This window comes from Rhincodon typus, chromosome 38 (assembly GCF_021869965.1).
Source record: "Rhincodon typus isolate 14 chromosome 38, sRhiTyp1.1, whole genome shotgun sequence".
Taxonomy (NCBI): domain Eukaryota; kingdom Metazoa; phylum Chordata; class Chondrichthyes; order Orectolobiformes; family Rhincodontidae; genus Rhincodon; species Rhincodon typus.
In genome coordinates, this window is record NC_063369.1 from 11,464,499 (window position 1) to 11,482,828 (window position 18,330).

The 18,330-nt window shown below is 43.4% G+C and overlaps 1 protein-coding gene across 3 annotated transcripts in view; it reads right to left on the reverse strand.

The window, feature by feature from the left end:
- The window catches only part of LOC109916534 (MHC class II regulatory factor RFX1-like), a 100,855-nt gene extending 86,365 nt beyond the window's left edge, over nucleotides 1-14,490 (reverse strand). For all 3 annotated transcript variants that reach the window (XM_048618000.1, XM_048618001.1, XM_048618002.1), the window contains exon 1: nucleotides 14,395-14,490. The gene's annotated coding sequence lies outside the window, so the exon portion shown is untranslated. The remainder of the gene's footprint in view (nucleotides 1-14,394) is intronic.
- Between the last annotated feature and the right edge of the window lie 3,840 nt (nucleotides 14,491-18,330).

Genomic DNA, 18,330 nt, shown 5'->3' on the forward strand with positions numbered 1-18,330 from the left:
TTTGTCACACATGAGTAGGCAAAAACATGCATGAGGTGAGACCACTTGTGACAATCAATTTGAAATCTGCTTGGTTTTACAATCTAAAAAGGGATATTTTCTATGATAGATTTGTTCAAAATAGGAAAATTTAATCTTGTAAAAGGCAAAGATTTTAATCTTACCACCTGCACTTCAAGAATTACCCAGGAGGGCAAGTTGTTTCATTATTTCTCTTGGTATTGTGCTATTGTGACCAAAGTATAGCAATGGACAAACATGGAAATGAAAATTATTTACAAGACAACACTTAGAAGCTATCCAACTGAATTTCACTTTCCCAAATCTGGTCACTTCTGTAAAAAATTAGTCACCTATCTACCAAGTTTGGAATTATTAGGATTGATTTCCATCCTGCTTTAATAACAAGAATTAGTCTATAAATGCACATGAAATACGACACACCTAAGGTTTTGCTAACGTCTGGGAGCTCAAAAATATATTATGATATATTGATGATCAGATATTGGCAGTCCATATTTCAAATAGTATGAACTTGGTTCAGTAAAGAGACCCGGTGATAACCATCATCCATCACTTTATCTGGTGATGCATATGAACAATTACTATAGTCAACTGTCATTAAAAACAGGTGTTTTATGTCACATCACAACGATGGTTTAAAAAAAAGTACAGATTTCAGTTCAATAACAAATAGAAATTATGATATGCTTTGTAAACCAGTAGAAGGGAAAGTACACTAAAAATGTCCTCTCACTCAAGAGTTAACCATACTACAAAGCTTCCTATTAGGCATATGGTACTGCACTTAACCATCCCGTCCCTCTGACATCATGTGTCAGATATTCTTTAACTTAGTACTAATATGCCTTTCAAAGTATTGTATTAAAAGGTACTTTATTGTATCTTATCCTAAGAAAAATAAATGCCTAATAATAAACGTTTATATCATATGATCAGAAGTGGCAACTGCATAATGTTCGGCACCATTTGAGACTCCTCAGATACTGAAACATATGCATATGCAGCAAGATCTGGACAATATCAAGCTTAGACTGTTAAGTGGTAAATAACATACATACTACACAAGTGTCAGGCAATAATATCTCCAACCAGAGAGAATCCAATCCCGGTGACAATCAATGGCATTACTATTGCTGAAACCAACAACATCCTAGGAGTTACCACTGACCATAAACTGAACTTGGCCAGTAAATACTGTGGCTATAAAAAAAGGGTTATAGACTGAAATTTCTGTGAAAGTAACTCATCTCCTGATTGGCCCATTTGATCACCAAACTGGGGAATGAGCAGAGCATTAGCAGATGGAGTTTAAGTTAGATAAATGTGAAGTGTTGCATTTTGGTAAGGCAAACCAGGGCAGGACTTACACAGTTAATGGTAGGGCCCTGGGGAATGCTGCCGAACAAAGAGACCTGGGGGTGCAGGTGCACAGTTCCTTGAAAGTGGAGTTGCAAGTAAATAGGATGAAGAAGGCATTTGGCATGCTTGCCTTTACTGGTCAGTACACTGAGTACAGGAATTGTTGCACCTGCACAGGACATTGGTGAGTAGATTACTGATACAATTCTGGTCACCCTTCTATGGGAAAGATGTTGTTAAACTTGAGAGAGTGCAGAAAAGATTTACAAGGATGTTGCTGAGACTGGCGTGTTTGAGTTATAAGAAGCAACTGTATAGGCTGGAACTTTTTTCCCTGGAGCATCGGAGGCTGAGGGGTGACCTTAGAGGAGATTTATAAAATCATGAGGGACATATATATGGTGAATAGCCAAGGTTTTTTTCCTAGGATGGGGGAGTCCAAAACTAGAGGGCATAGGTTTAAGGTGAGGGGAAAGATTTAAAAAGGATCTGAGGAGTAACTTTGTCATGCAGACGTTGGTGCATGTATGGAATGAGGTGCCAGAGGAAGTGGTAGAGGCGGGTACAATTGCAACATTTAAAAAGCGTCTGGATGGGTGCATGAATAGGAAGAGCTTAGAGGAATATGGGCCAAATGCTGGTAAATGGCAAATGGTCAGATTGGGATGTCTGGCTGGCGCTGACAAGTTGGACCAAAGGGTCTGTTTCCATGCTTTTTGACTCTATAATTCTACCTAGGCAAAGTCAGGAGTGAGATGGAATACTCCCATTTGTCTAGATGAATGCTGGTCCAACAGCACTCAAGAATCTTGACATCATTCAGAACAAAGCAGCTCATTTGTTTGGCATCCATACCACCACGTTAAACACACAATCGCTTCCTCCACTAAAAGCACAGCAGGGCAGCAGAATAAAACATCAACAACAGCTACTACAGCAATTCACCAAGTCTCCTACGACAGCACCTTCCAAACCGAAGAACTTGACTACCTAAAAGGAAGGGAGGCATATGCATAGGAGCATGATCACCTGTTAGTTACCATCCAAGCCACACGCCATCCTGACTTAGAACCATATCGTGTTCCTTCACTGTAACTGGATCAAAATTTTGCAACTTTCTTTCTAACAGCACACAGTGTATACCTACAGCATATGGACTTCACTTCAAAGGGCAGCTCACCATCATTTTCTCTTGGGCAATTAGGGATGGCCACAAATGCTGTGCGGCAAGGAACAAACACAGCACATAAATATTTTTAAAAAAAGGTCATGTTTCAATTTTAAACCCATATTTTCTTTCCCTCAAATTCCATTATATTTACATTCATCCTTTCCCAGGCCTGAGATCTTCTTTTTGATAACACATTATAGTTTCTTTCATCTGTGCCCTCAAAAACAATTAATCAATTTTGCATAGTTATTTGAATCAACTTGCTCCGACATGTACTGATACACCTCCAGGACACGTGAGACTTCACAGATCTTCTGGCCCAGCATTTGACACAATACCACTGTACCACAAGACCATAACAATTTAGAATATGCTTCTTTGAATAACAGTCACCATGCATTGCCAAATTGCAGAATTAGTAATCAGTTGCTGATGAATAATGGGTTCATCTTTGTATCTTTCAGAAATCTGCTCATAGTATAAAATAACTTAGGATTGAACATCTACTTATATGGTCAAACTGTCACAAGTCACAGAAGACTCTTTTTTTGGAACTACTAAATAGCAATAGGACAACTGATTACTATCTTTCTACTCTAATGCACCATTGAAAACAGAACCTATTCAAATGTGCAAGACATCAAGTCAATTAGCATTTTACAAAGGGACAGTTTTGTCTGGGCATCTGAACATTGTATACAGATTGCAGCCAGATACCATTGCACTTATTTTAAAACAAAATGAATAGCAACATTACCACCACTGTCCAAAGAGAGAACAAGTGCAATCTGAGAAAACAAGGTGTAGAGCTGGATGAACACAGCAGGCCAAGCAGCATCATAGGAGCAGGAAGGCTGATGTTTCGGGCCTAGACCCTTGCAACCTGTTGTGCAGGAGCAGGATGTGTAGGAATGCAAGTCCCTAGCCAGAACACAAATGCATGGATGGTGACTAATCCAAACTGCTTTCTACACTCACTGGCTTTTGTGCTTATAGCCTTTTTTTTGTTTTATCATCAATTAGCATACTGAACTTTGAGGGATAGCTCACTATAGAATTTATTTTCTAGGCAGATCAAGATGTCAATCTTACAGTAGCGGAAAAAGGCTATAACTTCACTTTTGACATTAAAGTGCAGAATTCTCAAAGGAAAAATAAAAACAAAATCAATTTGTTGTCTTTTGCATCTTATTTTTGCCCTCCCCAGTCTTGGATTGAATGTTGTTTGTATAATTCCAGGGCAACTTTACATTTACATCTAAGATTAGCAATTTCTACAAAAGGAGCACAAAGTTCGTCACTAAGACATAAATATATGTATTTGTAATAATGATTTATTCTTATTATTCATTGACTAGTAAAACCAATATTACAATTTTGTTCACTATACTGATAAGAAAGTCAATAAAAATTAATTTAGCCAGCGTATTACTGAGCTAATTTAGTTCGGGATTATGTTGCATTACTCCTTTAACTTACAGCATCACAATACTAGGCTCAAAGATACCTATGACAACAAGGTGCAGGGCTGGATGAACACAGCAGGCCAAGCAGCATCATAGGAGCAGAAAGGCTGACGTTTCGGGCCTAGGCCCTTCATCAGAAAAGGGGGAGGGGAAGGGGGCTCTGAAATAAATAGGGAGAGAGTGGGAGGCGGATAGCAGATGGATAGAGGAGAGGATAGGTGGAGAGGAAACAAACAGGTCGAAGAGGCGGGGATGGAGCCAGTAAAGGTGAGTGTAGGTGGGGAGTTAGGGAGGGGATAGGTCAGTCCAGGGAGGACGGACAGGTCAAGGGGGCGGGATGAGGTTAGTCGGTAGGAGATGGGGGTCCGGCTTGAGGTGGGAGGAGGGGATAGGTGGGAGGAAGAACAGGTTAGGGAGGCGGGGACGAGCTGGACTGGTTTTGGGATGCGGTAGGGGGAGGGGAGATTTTGAAGCTTGTGAAATCCACATTGATACCATTGGGCTGCAGGGTTCCCAAGCGGAATATGAGTTGCTGTTCCTGCAACCTTCGGGTGGCATCGTTGTGGCACTGCAGGAGCCCCAGGACGGACATGTCGTCTGAGGAACGGGAGGGGGAGTTGAAATGGTTCGCAACTGGGAGGTGCAGTTGTTTATTGCGAACCGAGCATAGGTGTTCTGCAAAGCGGTCCCCGAGCCTCCGCTTACTTTCCCCGATGTAGAGGAAACCACACCGGGTACAGCGGATGCAGTATACCACATTGGCAGGTGAACATCTGCTTGATGTGGAAAGTCTTCTTGGGGCCTGGGATGGGGGTGAGGGAGGAGGTATGGGGGCAGGTGTAGCACTTCCTGCGGTTGCAGGGAAAAGTGCCGGGTGTGGTGGGGCTGGAGGGGAGTGTGGAGCGGACAAGGGAGTCACAGAGAGAGTGGTCCCTCCGGAAAGCAGATAAGGGTGGGGAGGGAAAGATGTCTTTGGTGGTGGGGTCGGATTGCAGATGGCGGAAGTGTCGGAGGATGATGCGTTGGATCCGGAGGTTGGTGGGGTGGTACGTGAGGACAAAGGGGATTCTTTTTTGGCTCTTATTGCGTGGACGGGGTGTGAGGGATGAGTTGCGGGAGATGTGGGAAACACAGTTGAGGGCGTTCTCGACCACTGAGGGGGGGGGAAGTTACGGTCCTTGAAAAACGAGGACAACTGAGATGTACGGGAGTGGAATGCCTCATCCTGGGAGCAGATGCAGTGGAGGCGAAGGAATTGGGAATAGGGGATAGCATTTTTGCAGGAAGGTGGGTGGGAGGAGGAGTATTCTAGGTAGCTGTGGGAGTCAGTGGGCTTGAAATGAATATCGGTTTCTAGGTGGTTGCCCGATATGGAAACAGAGAGGTCCAGGAAGAGGAGAGAGGTATTAGAGATGGTCCAGGTAAACTTAAGGTTGGGGTGGAAGGTGTTGGTGAAGTGGATGAACTGTGGGAGCACGAGGTGGCGCCGATACAGTCATCAATGTAACGGAGGAAGAGGTGGGGTTTAGGGCCGGTGTAGGTACGGAAGAGGGATTGTTCCACGTAACCTACAAAGAGGCAGGCGTAGCTTGGGCCCATGCGGGTACCCATGGCCACCCCCTTTGTCTGTAGGAAGTGGGAGGAATTGAAAGAGAAGTTGTTGAGGGTGAGGACGAGTTCGGCTAAGCTGTTGAGGGTGTCAGTGGAGGGGGACTGGTCGGGCCTGCGGGACAGGAAGAAGCAGAGGGCCTTAAGGCCATCTGCATGGGGAATGCAGGTGTAGAGGGACTGGACGTCCATGGTAAAGATGAGGTGTTGAGGACCGGCGAATTGGAAGTTCTGGAGGAGGTGGAGGGCGTGGGTGGTGTCACGGACATAGGTAGGGAGTTCCTGGACCAAGGGGGAGAAAATGGAGTCCAGATAGTTGGAGATCAGTTCGGTGGGGCAGGAGCAGGCGGAGACAATGGGTCGACCAGGGCATTCAGGTTTGTGGATTTTGGGAAGGAGATAGAAGCGGGCAGTGCGGGGTTGGGGAACGATGAGGTTGGAGGCCGTGGGTGGGAGGTGACCTGAGGTGATGAGGTTGTGGATGGTTTGGGAGATGATGGTTTGGTGTTCAGGGGTGGGGTCATGATCAAGGGGGCGGTAGGAGGTGGTGTCGGAGAGTTGGCGTCTGGCCTCGGCGATGTAGAGGTCAGTGCGCCATACTACAACTGCGTCTCCCTTGTCCGCGGGTTTTATGGTGAGGTTGGGATTGAAGCGGAGGGAGCGGAGGGCTGCACGTTCTGCGAGGGAGAGGTTAGAGTGGGTGAGAGGGGTGGAGAGGTTGAGGTGATTGATGTCTCGACGACAGTTGGAGATGAAGAGGTCGAGGGAGGGTAGGAGGCCTTGGGGTGGTGTCCAGCAGGAGGGGGTGTGTTGGAAGCGGGAGAAGGGGTCAGTAGAGGGAGGGTTAGGTTCACGGTTGAAGAAGTAAGCGTGGAGGCGGAGGCGGCGGAAAAACTGCTCTATGTCCAAGCACGAGCGGTATTCGTTGATCTGTGGGTGGAGGGGGACAAAGGTGAGCCCTTTGCTGAGGACTGACCGTTCGTCCTCAGTAAGGGGGAGGTCTGGGGGGACGGTGAACACTCGGCAGGGCTGGGTGCTATTGTCCCCTCTGGAGCTGCTGGCTGTGGAGGTGCAGGGCTGGATGAACACAGCAGGCCAAGCAGCATCATAGGAGCAGAAAGGCTGACGTTTCAGGCCTAGACCCTTCATCAGAAAAGGGGGAGGGGAAGGGGGTTCTGAAATAAATAGGGAGAGAGTGGGAGGCGGATAGTGGTATAGGGTTGTTGTTCAGACTGAAAGCCTGTGACTAGTGGTGCGCCACAAGGATCGGTGCTGCATTCACTGGTGTTTGGCATTTATATAAATGATTTAGAGGAGAATATAGGAGGCATAGTTAGTAAGATTGCTGATCTCACCAGAACTGGTGGCAGAGTGGACAACGAAGAAGGTTGTTTAAGGCTACAATGGAATCTTGATCAACTGGACCAGTAGGCTGAGGAGTGGCAGATGATTTTTAATTCAGACAAATGCAAGGTACTGCTTTTGGTAAGACGAACCAGGGCAAGACTTATACAGTTATTGGTAGGCCCTAGGGAGTGTTGTCAAACAGAGAGACCTCGGGGTGCAGGTACATAGTTCCTTGAAAGTGGACAGGTAGACAGGGTGGTGAAGGCGGCATTTGGCAAGCTTGCCATCATCGGTCCGAGCATTGAATACAGGAGTTGGGATGTCATGTTACAGCAAAAAAAGATTACAAGGATATTACTGAGAGTGGAGGGTTTGACTTATAAGGAACAGCTGGATAGGCTGGATCTATTTTTCCTGGAGCACAGGAGGCTTTGGGGTGACCTGAGAGATTTTTAAAATTATGAGGGGCATAGATAAGGTGAATGGCTAAGATCTTTTCCGCAGGTTAGAGGAGTCCAAAACTAGAGGGCATAGGTTTAAGGTGAGAGGCATAAGATTTAAAAGGGACTCAAGGGGCAACTTTTTCACACAGAGGGTGTGCGTATATAGAACTAGCTGCCAGAGGAAGTGGTAGAGGCGGGTACAATTACGACATTTAAAAGACATTTGGATAGGTACATGGAAAGGAAAGGTTAAGAGGGATACAGGCCAAATACAGGAAAATAGGACCAGTTCAGTTTAGGAAACCTGGTCAGCACGGATGAGTTGGGCCGAAGGGCTGTTGCCATGCTCAATGACTCTAAAGCTGAATCTTTGCAAGTAACGCCTAGAAGGCAAATATCATTCCTGGATGCTTCCTGACAGATAATTTCCAAACTCTTACTGCCTGTGCTTACATATGAATGGACAAATGAACAAGGTATCAATCTGGAAAAAAATACATGGTACCAATCTGCTTGCCAATGGGAACAATGCTTTTAGGAGATTAGACAAGAAAAGCTGATAGGAAAATAATCACAGCAAATTCTTCCAATTTTTCTGTGACTTTTCCAATTACCCTAAAAAAATGATCTTACATTTGTAGGAGGGATATAATTTAAGAGAAAAAACTACACAGCTGCTTAAAGTAGTATATGTTGGCAATAAAGAGAGTAGCATTCAATCAGGATGCTTCATACATGGGAAATATACTGAAACAGATTTGAGGGATGAATACTTTGCTTCTGTTTTGAAACATTTGACAATTATGTTAACTCGTCCTCTTCATGTGGAACTTATTTTAGAGCATTGTCTTGTAAATTGTCCTAGCTTGAAATATGCTAATATAGAATTCATTGTCTCCTTCGGGGAGTACTAGCCCAAAATGCAACGAAGTAAATGACGGAAAATAATAGCAAAATTTAGGCCTCAACGAATGATTGCATACTCGAATCAAATCTTAATCTGGGCAATGTTTTAGCTATTCTTGGCTGCTAAATTGCAACAAATTCTCCATTAATACATGACTGTGAAGCCAGTTTTGGAAACTGCAAATCAGTTAAACAGAGTTTTATAAAATAGCCTAGCCTGATGCCATTAGATTAGTTTCTGTGTTTAAATGTTTCACAGTCAGCAACCAATACTTTAATATTAATAACTTGATACAGTGTACTAACTTGTTTTATTTCCCCAGATTAGAAATGTCTAAAGTTAGCAGCAGGGAGGGAATGCACAAACAAGCAAGTAACAAGAGTAGGCAGATCTAGAAACAGAACAACAGTAGCTTGTAATGAACCATGAATTGCTGTGTTATGATTATTGCTGCACTTTCTCAAATAGCAAAATCGCATGTTACTGAAAGCAAACTTATAGTAATAATTAGACACTACTTGTTGATCTCTGTGTCAATCTATGTTTCTCTCATGATCTGTTTAGTTAGCGTATTTTACCTTCAACTTTCACACTTGCTGTATAGCCATTATACTTGCTCTTGTCTATGTACTTTGTTTCTCCCTTCTTCTATTATTCCAGCTTACAATCCTTTACCTTCTTTAATTTACCACCATGTCTGGACATGTTAATTTTTTTTAACTGGTTCACTGCATTTTTATGTTTTACTACTTAAAAGGTAAGAACATAGAGAAAAATAAATGCCAAGACATACTAGGTAGGAGTCGGGATTAAATTCAGGCAAGGAGAGAGGCTACAAGAAGAAGCCACAACAGACAGAGATGAGAAAGAATCCAGCCATAGTTGGATGGGAAGGAAGTTTCTAATACTAGCCAATTTGCAGTTGAAGTTCAGGGTAGCGCTGCAAGTATCTGGATCAGGTGCACAACAGGGAGCTTGTGTGAGTTAGCAGTAGCAGTCTTAAGAGGGTTCAAAGACTTAGACCACACACTTGGCAGCTCCATCGTTGAGAGGGCTTCTACATTTGTAAATTTGTCCTACCAAAATATTCCCAAATGTGCTGCAGATAGTGAAAATGGAAATTATTCAACTTCTTTTCTGGGTGGCTATCAATCATCCGTGTTTCACCACCATACAGCAGGGTGCTGAGAACCCAAACTTTATAAGTCATCAGCTTGATCCTAAAGGTCAGTCTTAAAACATAATAGATACGTTACAGCACAACAAAATTACAAATGTAGCATTCCTCTCAAAGGCACAGCTTCCCAGCAAAATGACAATAATCAAACTGAGGTGGCTTCAATGGATCAGGGACATCCACAGTATGAAAGACAGCAGCATACCCAAATACCTTCCACACAGTGAGGCTACTGGAGCCAGCTGACGAGTTGAATGCCCAAAGCACCGCTTCAAGGATACTTGCAAGCTTGACATAATGGCCCTAAACATTGACTATTACACCTGGGAGCCAGCAGCCCTCAGAAAAATGGGAATGCCTCCTGTGTGTTAATGTGCACCACCACAACCAGTGATTGCAGCAGCTTGGCAAGAGACAATAACACTGTAAACAGGCCACAATATCACATAGCATCTTCATGTACAATTAAAGTAGAAACTGCCTTTCAAGGACTGGACTTCACAGCCATCAGCAAAAGTACACTAAGTCAAGACTCCACAACTAAATGGCTTACTGCATGTCCATCGTTTCTTGTGGATGGAAGGGTGCCAACAACAAAGGCTTAGCCAGTATTGAGATCAGTATAGCAGCTAACTTTCCGAATAGTGAATCTGTTTCTTCTATGCTTTAATTTGTTGTAGCTGTAGCTCATTTAGGTTGGTTATTTCTGTTGACTAGAGAGTGTGATGCTTACTAACATCAATGGTGCTGATGCAGTCCTCATACCCTCTGAAGTAGCTGTTGGGGCCTGCCTCTCCACTTTGCCTCATTGTGATATCGCAGTTTAGAGATGTTTGGAAATGTAAGTTTAGAAACTCTTGGACAACGAGGATGCTGTACCAAAATAAAGTTATGGCTTAGGTAATTCAGCTGATTGGTTTGAATTTAGAACTTATACATCTGCTGCAAAGCAGAATCCTGCTGTGAACCTTGCCTAACTTGAGCCAGCATGAAAACCAAACAACAGATCTGTTTCCAAAACTTTAGTGAATGCAGCAGTTGGCAGCACTGAAGATTGGCCTGGGAGATACCATAACAGGATTGAAACATTTTGAACAGACACATTAAGGATGAGGCAAAGTGAGTACCACGCTCAAAAGGGGGGAGATTAGAAAACTGGTGAAAAAGCTCTTGTGGCACAGAGGTAGCATCCCCACCTCTAGATCTGAATGTCTAGGTTCAACTTCCACCTTCAACAGAGGTGTACCATAATGTTTCTGAACTGGTTGATTAAGGAGTAAAAGAATGGAGGATACTGGTTCCATTTTGTCCTAATGATCTGACTAGTCCACGCTGTTATATAGTTCAACTGTATCATTATTGGAAACTGATTGGTCAATGGCATCAATAGTGACCAGTTCACTGCAGTATTAGGTAAAACTATTTCTCAACATTTCTAATTCACAATGATGTATCTACTTCTATCAATAGTGATATTAAAAAAAAACTTCATAGTCTCCATACTAGATGTGCGCTAAGTATAGAATGACTGCTTGGAGAAGGAAGTAATGCACTGTCTTGGGCAATCTTTCTACATTGGTACGAACACCAAAAGATATTAAATACCCCAAACTTGTATCAGTGTAAGATACCTGAATAAAAGCTGCAATCCTCATTTTTATGCAATGACCATGATGTCATAGTTTTGTTAAAACATTTCTCATGATGTAAATCATTAGGATTGTGGATTAATTCACAGAGTAACTTGCATTTTGAGGTTTTACACATACTGTCTAATCTACTGATTTGCACTTTGGCCTAACATGTTGAACTCTCACGTATCATCGTAGAGGGCACTGTACTATGCATTTTCCCATTCATTAGTTTTTTTTAATTCATTCATGGAGTGAGGGTGTTGCTGGCTAGGCAGCATTCATTGCCCATCCCTAATTGCCCAGAGGGCAGTTTAGAGTCAACCACATAGCTGTGGGTCTGGAGTCACATGTAGGCCAGACCAGGTAAGGATGGCAGTTTCCTTCCCTAATGGACATTAGTGAACCAGATGACATTTTCCTGACAATCAACAATGCATTCATGGTCATCATTAGATTCTTAATTCCAGATATTTTTTATTGATTTCAAATTCCATCATCTGCTGTGGCGGGATTCGAACCTAGGTCCCCAGAACGTTATCTGGCTCTCTGGATTAACAGTCCAGTGATAATACGACTAGGCCATTGCCTCCCCCAGATCAGCAAAAACAAATCACAAGCATTCTGGATTCCTTATCCGCCACTACTAAGGCGATACATGTATTGTATATTTGTATCCTTAGTGCATACTATTAAGTCTTTATACCTCCTAACAACCAGCTCCCTCTATGTGGTTACATGCAACTTGTTTATTCCAGCCCAACTGGAAAAAGATTCTAACAATAGCTAACTTTTAGAAGGAGCATAAACAAAGGTTGACTGAGCTGATTTCTGGAATTAAGAGGATTATCATCTGAACAGAGGGAGCAAACACTTCCTAGAATTCAGAAGAATGAGAAATGATCTAATTGAAACACAAAATTCATAAGGGGGTTTTGAAGAATATATACCGAGAGGTTTTTTGCTATGATTGGGTAGTGGAAACCAGGCATTAGTGTCTCAGAATAAGGCAATACTTTCCAGTGTGACTCCATTCTAAATTCCTTTGCACCACATGACCCCAGAGTGAAAATCTGGAGTGGTATGGATGTATAGGTGCTTATAGGGGAGTGGGATTCTTCTGTCGGGTGGAGGGGTGCTGCTGGTGATGTCAAATGTGCTGCGAAGCCTTTCAACTGCAGCAAGTTTCTTTTTAAACACTACTTTTCCAGTTTCTTTTTTGCAAGACAAATTGGGCTAAAACATCTGTCCACGAGGACATGACTGCCATTATATAAACCAATGAGGATTTAAAGAGGACTCGCAACTGTTAGCAATCAGTCTCTTTGCCACAACAGCCACTGTTCTCTCAGAGCTCGAGATTTTAAGGTCACAATTTCAGTTTAGGATGGTCTAGACTAAGAGATCAGCCGTTCGGGACTATGATGTTTCTTTTTTAATTCTTTACTCCAAGGAACTGGAATGATTAGTCATTGAGTGTAATCAAAGAAGAAAGCAGATTTTTTGACTACTTGGGAAAACAAGGTGATAGAGTAAAAAGATGGAGTTGAGCTAAGCCTTAACGTTCTTGCGTGATGCCCAAAAGGGAAGCCACACACCAGATGAGGGCTATCAGTGATTTCTAAAAGTTAAGCACAATTTACTTCCTGAGGCAGTAATTCGTAGCAAAAATATGTTTTTGAGAAACCAAACGTTGATCACTTCTCTGGTAATTCTTTCACCATCACCCAAGCGCTGGCTCATGGAATCTCCACATCAACTAAAATTAAGCTGATCTACACTAAAGCATGCTTGCCTAACACCTTGAAATAGTCATTGGCTTCATAGTGCGATTTCAAAATCCTCAGGTAAAGACTCCTATTTAGCCTCATTGAAACAGGGGATCAGTTTGGCGTGAGGTGTTAGATTGTGACTGATCTAACCACAATCTTGTTCAATGGTGGGGCAGGGTGGAGGGCTTGAATAGCCTACACCTGATCCAATTTATTCAGTAAGGTTGATCATAATAGTTACCAATTACTACACCAACAGAATTATTTGCATAATAATATAAGCATTCACAGCCATCGAAATACTTTTTGAAGTGGAGACACTGTTGTAAGGTTGGAAACACAGCAGCCAATTTGTGCACATCAAACTCCCTGAAACAGCAATGTGATAATTAAATAGTCGTTCTTTTTCTGTACTGATCAAGCAATAGATATTGGTCAGGCCACCAAGGATAAGCGCCTGCTCTTCTTTGAAATTGTGCTATGGGATCATTTACATCTATGTAGACAGGCAGACTGTGCTTTGATTCGGCATCCAAAAAGACTTATTTTCTTGTTGATACTCGAACACAAGAAACTTGTGATTCAGGAACGGGAATACCATAAACTTATGTGAATGCAGACCAGCAGTTCAGCCTCGATTGTACTGACCAAGAACGTCAGCTGGAAGGAGCAAGTCGGACCTTAAAAAAAGCTGGTCCCCGTATGGCAGCAGATAATACACTCATCCTCATCGCCATACCAAACCCGGAAGTGAAGGCAGGCCTGGGCCACGCCCACACCAGGGACATCACGGCATTTGAAGCTCTGCCTCGTGCCCAACCGCTTCCCGCGCTGTTAAACAACCCCGCCCACCAACTGCGCCCCCATTGGCTCATTTACGGAGACGAATCAGCTTCTCTATTGGTTAGGGAAGTCATCAATCATCTCTGGCCCCGCCCCCTCAGCTCCCTTCCCCCACCTCTAGTCAGGCTGCTCCGCGCTTAAAAAAAAGCGGACATCGCCTCCTTTCCCGTTCACTACATATAACTGTACTCACTACACTATAACCAACAGATATTTAGTTTCAGCACAAATGAAATCCACGCAAAAATTATAAATCTTTAAAGTTCACATCCTAACAATTATGGAATGCTTTACCTCGGGTTTGTTTCTGGCACGTCCTACGCTACATCTGACCATGATTAACCACCACAAAAATTATCACAATTTTTATAAAAAGTTCGATTTACTTCATAACTATTACAAAAAGAGAATAAAGCCTCTGTATCTTCCCGGAATTGAGTAGTTTAAAGTGATCTTTGGACTCTAACAACCGCCATTTTGTGCCTGAAAAATCTTTTGGCATCGTCATATTAATTTTTTTTATCTTTTTAATCTCTTTGGCTGAAAATTTTGGCCCGTATTTTATAATCTCCTGTCAGGAAAAAAGTGTTTTTGTTTATCGTACGAAGTTTTTTGATGATCAGAGAAGAGAGAAAAAAAGAATCACCTTTGTGGCGTAAGTTGTTGTTTGACGGGGTAACAGTCGCCAGGACTACGGTGACTATGGCGCTCGTCCTCAAGGCAACAGTTGCTAGCCTCCGGAATCAACCCAGGCAACGCAACACCGGAAGTCCGTCCCACCTCCACGCTGCTGACTGGCTGTTCACCTGAAGACCCGCCCGCCAACCTACCAGTGAGTGGTTAGATGACCGTCAGCCACTATTTACGGCATGTCGATTGGTTTAGCTCCACGTCAGTAAACGCAGACACCTTCCGCGCGATGGTGACGATGTCAACGGGTCATGGAGACGGATGGCGCATGCGGCCAGGGTGCCACGTTGCGCGGCACTGTGGGAAATGTAGTTCTTTGAAACGGACCACGCTATTCCATAATTGGACTTTTGAAAGGGCAAACCCAGCACTGAAGGCGGTACACAGAAAGCCTACAAGGATAACACCAGACGTTCATGTACACTAGACATTGCAGGAAGGGTTCGAAAGGATAATGAAATAAAAACAGAAAGTGCTTGAGAAACCCAGCAGGTCTGGGCAGCATCACTGGAGAGAGAAACAGTTAATGTTTCGAAAGCAGTACGACACTTATGAACTTTATGAAGTTCTGATACAGTCATAGAGGACTGGAAACGTTAACTCTGTATTTCTATCCCCACAGATGCTGCCACATTTGCTCCGTTTCTCCGGCACTTCTTTTTTTCATTTCAGATTTCCTTATTTCTGATGGGTTCTTTTTCATTTGAGGATTTAGGTTTTGCCAGAATAGATACAGTGAAAACATTTTCTCTTATTGGGCAGAGCATAATTGGAAGCCATCAAGAAATCCCACAGAGAATTGGGAATAAACTTTTTAGCCCAAAAAGTGGTGAGAATTATGAGCTGGGTGTGCCACACAAAGTTGAGTATACATGTCGTGATGGCCTGACTGGGCTGAATAGCTGCTTCTGTGCAGTATATCATACTCAAAGAAACATAAAATGCTTGCAGTACAAAAGGAAACCATAGGCACCATGTGTCGATGTATTTACTTCTGGTGTCTCCAGATGCTTCCACACATGGACCTCCGAGGTCTGTTCAGCGACTGGAAAGATTAGAGGGACCTCAGATCACAATCATTACAATTCTCTACAAAAGCTATTCACTAGCTCCACTCTCCTGCCCTTTTCCCATATTCTTATAATTTCTTATCCTTTCAGGTGTTTCTCCTATTCCCTTTGAAAGCCGCCATCTCCATCCCCCACATTCTCATGAAGTGCACTGCAAATCCCGACTACTTACTGTATATTTTTTTCCCCATATGTTCTCATTAGTTTTTCTGCCAATCCCCTTTTATTAATGACTTCTGGTTTTCATCTACTCTGCCAATGAGACCAGTTTCTCTCTATCTACTCTGATCAGACTCTTCATGATTTTAAACACTTTTATCAAGTGTCCTGTCAACCTTCTCTAAGGAGAACAACTTCAGCTTCTCCAATTTATTCAGATAAATCAAGTCTCTCACCCCTGGAAATAGTCTTGTGAATCATTTCAGCATCCTGTCTAAACCTTCATGTCCTTCGTTAAAAGAACTGGGCACAATATTCCAATTGAGGCTGAACTAGGTTCAAGTTCACCATAACTTCTTTGTTTTTGTACTCTATGCATCTATTTATAAAGCCTAAAATTCTGTAAGCTTTTTAACAGCTTTCCAAACATGCCAGCTCACCTTCAAAGATTTATGCATGTTTACCACCTCCTCACCCCTGTCTCTTGATTCCTGCATCTACTTTAGACTTGTACCCTTTCTTCCTCATACCTCTTTAATTTCCCACCCTCAATGGCACAAGCACGGCAGCCCGATGGTGGGGGCCACCAGCCTTAACGGCAGCCAGCAGGTCTTGGAACAGAGCCCCGGCAATGGCATGGATGGGCCGGCCAAGTGGGCCTGGGTTCGATTCCCCTCTTGGGCGACTGTCTGTGTGGAGTTTGCACATTCTCCTCATGTCTGTGTGGGTTTCCTTTGGCTTCTTCCCACAGTCCAAAGATGTGCAGGCTAGATGGATTGGCCATGCTAAATTGCCCGTGGAGTTCAGGGATGTGTAGATTAGGTGGGTTAAAGGGGGATGGGACTGGGTGGGATACTCTGAGGGTCAGTGTGGACTTGTTTGGCCAAAAGGACTGTTTCCACACTGTAGGGATTCTTCTATGAGAAAAGAGCCACTGCCCACACTGCAACATGAAGTTCAAGTCTGACAGCCAGCTCCAGAATCACGTCCAGACTATCCACGCTGAACCAACCCCTTAGAGTAACCATCACCTAAAAACGCCCAAAGGCAGCTCCCCGCAACCAGAGGAGGTAAATACACATCAGATACCCCCCAGGATGGCAGGGACGGGGTGGGGGGGCTGGTGGGCAAGCCCTTCTTTGCTGCCAGGAGCAGTGGGGTGGGCATTAGCAGCCTGGTGGTTTGGCTTTCCACCCTGGCATTCCAGATCAATTTTCTTGTATTTCCTGAACATGCAAGATAACATCTGTGTACAGAACTGGCCACTCATACTGATGGAAGGATTTGAAACAGTGGGAGAGCTCTGAGATGCAGAGGGATCTGGGTGTCCTTGCACATGAATCACAGAAGGTTAGACTGCAGGTACAGCAAGTAATCAGGAATGGTGTGGTTCATTGTGAAAGGGTATGGAATACAAGAGTAGGGAGATGGACATTGAACAGATGTTCTCCCTTGTGCGACAGTTCGAACAAGAGAGCAGAAAGATAGTGAGGAGGTAGGTTCAAAACTGAGATGTGTGATTTGGATGTGAATATATAAACATGGTTAATAAGTTTGCAGATGATACCAAAATTGGAGGTGTAGTGGACAGCGAAGAAGATTATCTCAGAGTACAATGGGACCTTGATCAGGTGGGCCAATGGGCTGAGAAGATGGAGTTTAATTTAGATAAATGTGAGGTGTTGCATTTTGGTAAGGGAAGCTTAGGGCATGACTTATACACTTAATGGTAGAGCCCTGGGTTGTTGCCGAACAAAGAGACCTGGGGGCAGGTGCATAGTTCCTAGAAAGTGGAGTCAAAGGTAGACAGGATAGTGAAGAAGGTGTTTGGTACGCTTGTTTTCATTTGTCAGTGACTTGAGTATGTGAGTTGGGAGGTCATGTTGCGGCTGTACAGGACATTGGTTAGGCCACTTTTGGAATACCGCATGCAATTCTGGTTTCCTTGCTATAGGAAGGATGTTGTGAAACTTGAAAGGATTCATAAAAGATTTACAAGGATGTTGCAGGGATTGAAGAGTTTGAGCTATAGGGAGAGGCTGAATAGGCTAGGGCTTTTTCTTCCCTGGAGCATTGGAGGCTGAGGGGTGACCTTTATAGGGTTTTATAAAATCATAATGTGCACGGATAGAGTGAATGGCCAAGGTCTTTTTACCCAGTGTAGTGAGGTCTAAACCTAGACAGCATAGGTTTAAGGTGAGAGGGGAAAGATTTAAAAGGGACCTAAGGGGCAACTTTTTCAGCCAGAGGAAGTGGTGGAGGCTGGTAGAATTACAACATTTAAAAGGCATCTGGATGGGTATATGATTAGGAAGGGTTTAGAGGAATATGGGCCAAATGCAGGCAAATGGGACTAGATTTATTGAGGATATCTGGTTGGCATGGACGAGTTGGACTGAAGGGTCTGTTTCCATGCTGTACAACTCTATGACTTTATGACTGTATAACTTTAGGTAGCAATCTTCATCATTCCAGCCTGACTATAGCAAACAGTGGTTCGCTCTAAACTATTATACCAATCTAACTTTTGTCCCTATTTTTCTATTCATACCAACACTGATTTTCATTCCATTATTAAAAGACACACCATGTAGACTTGAGATAACTTGAAGCCAAGAGAGATTGATGCTGATGATAATGGAATCGTTGGGAGAGATTGATGC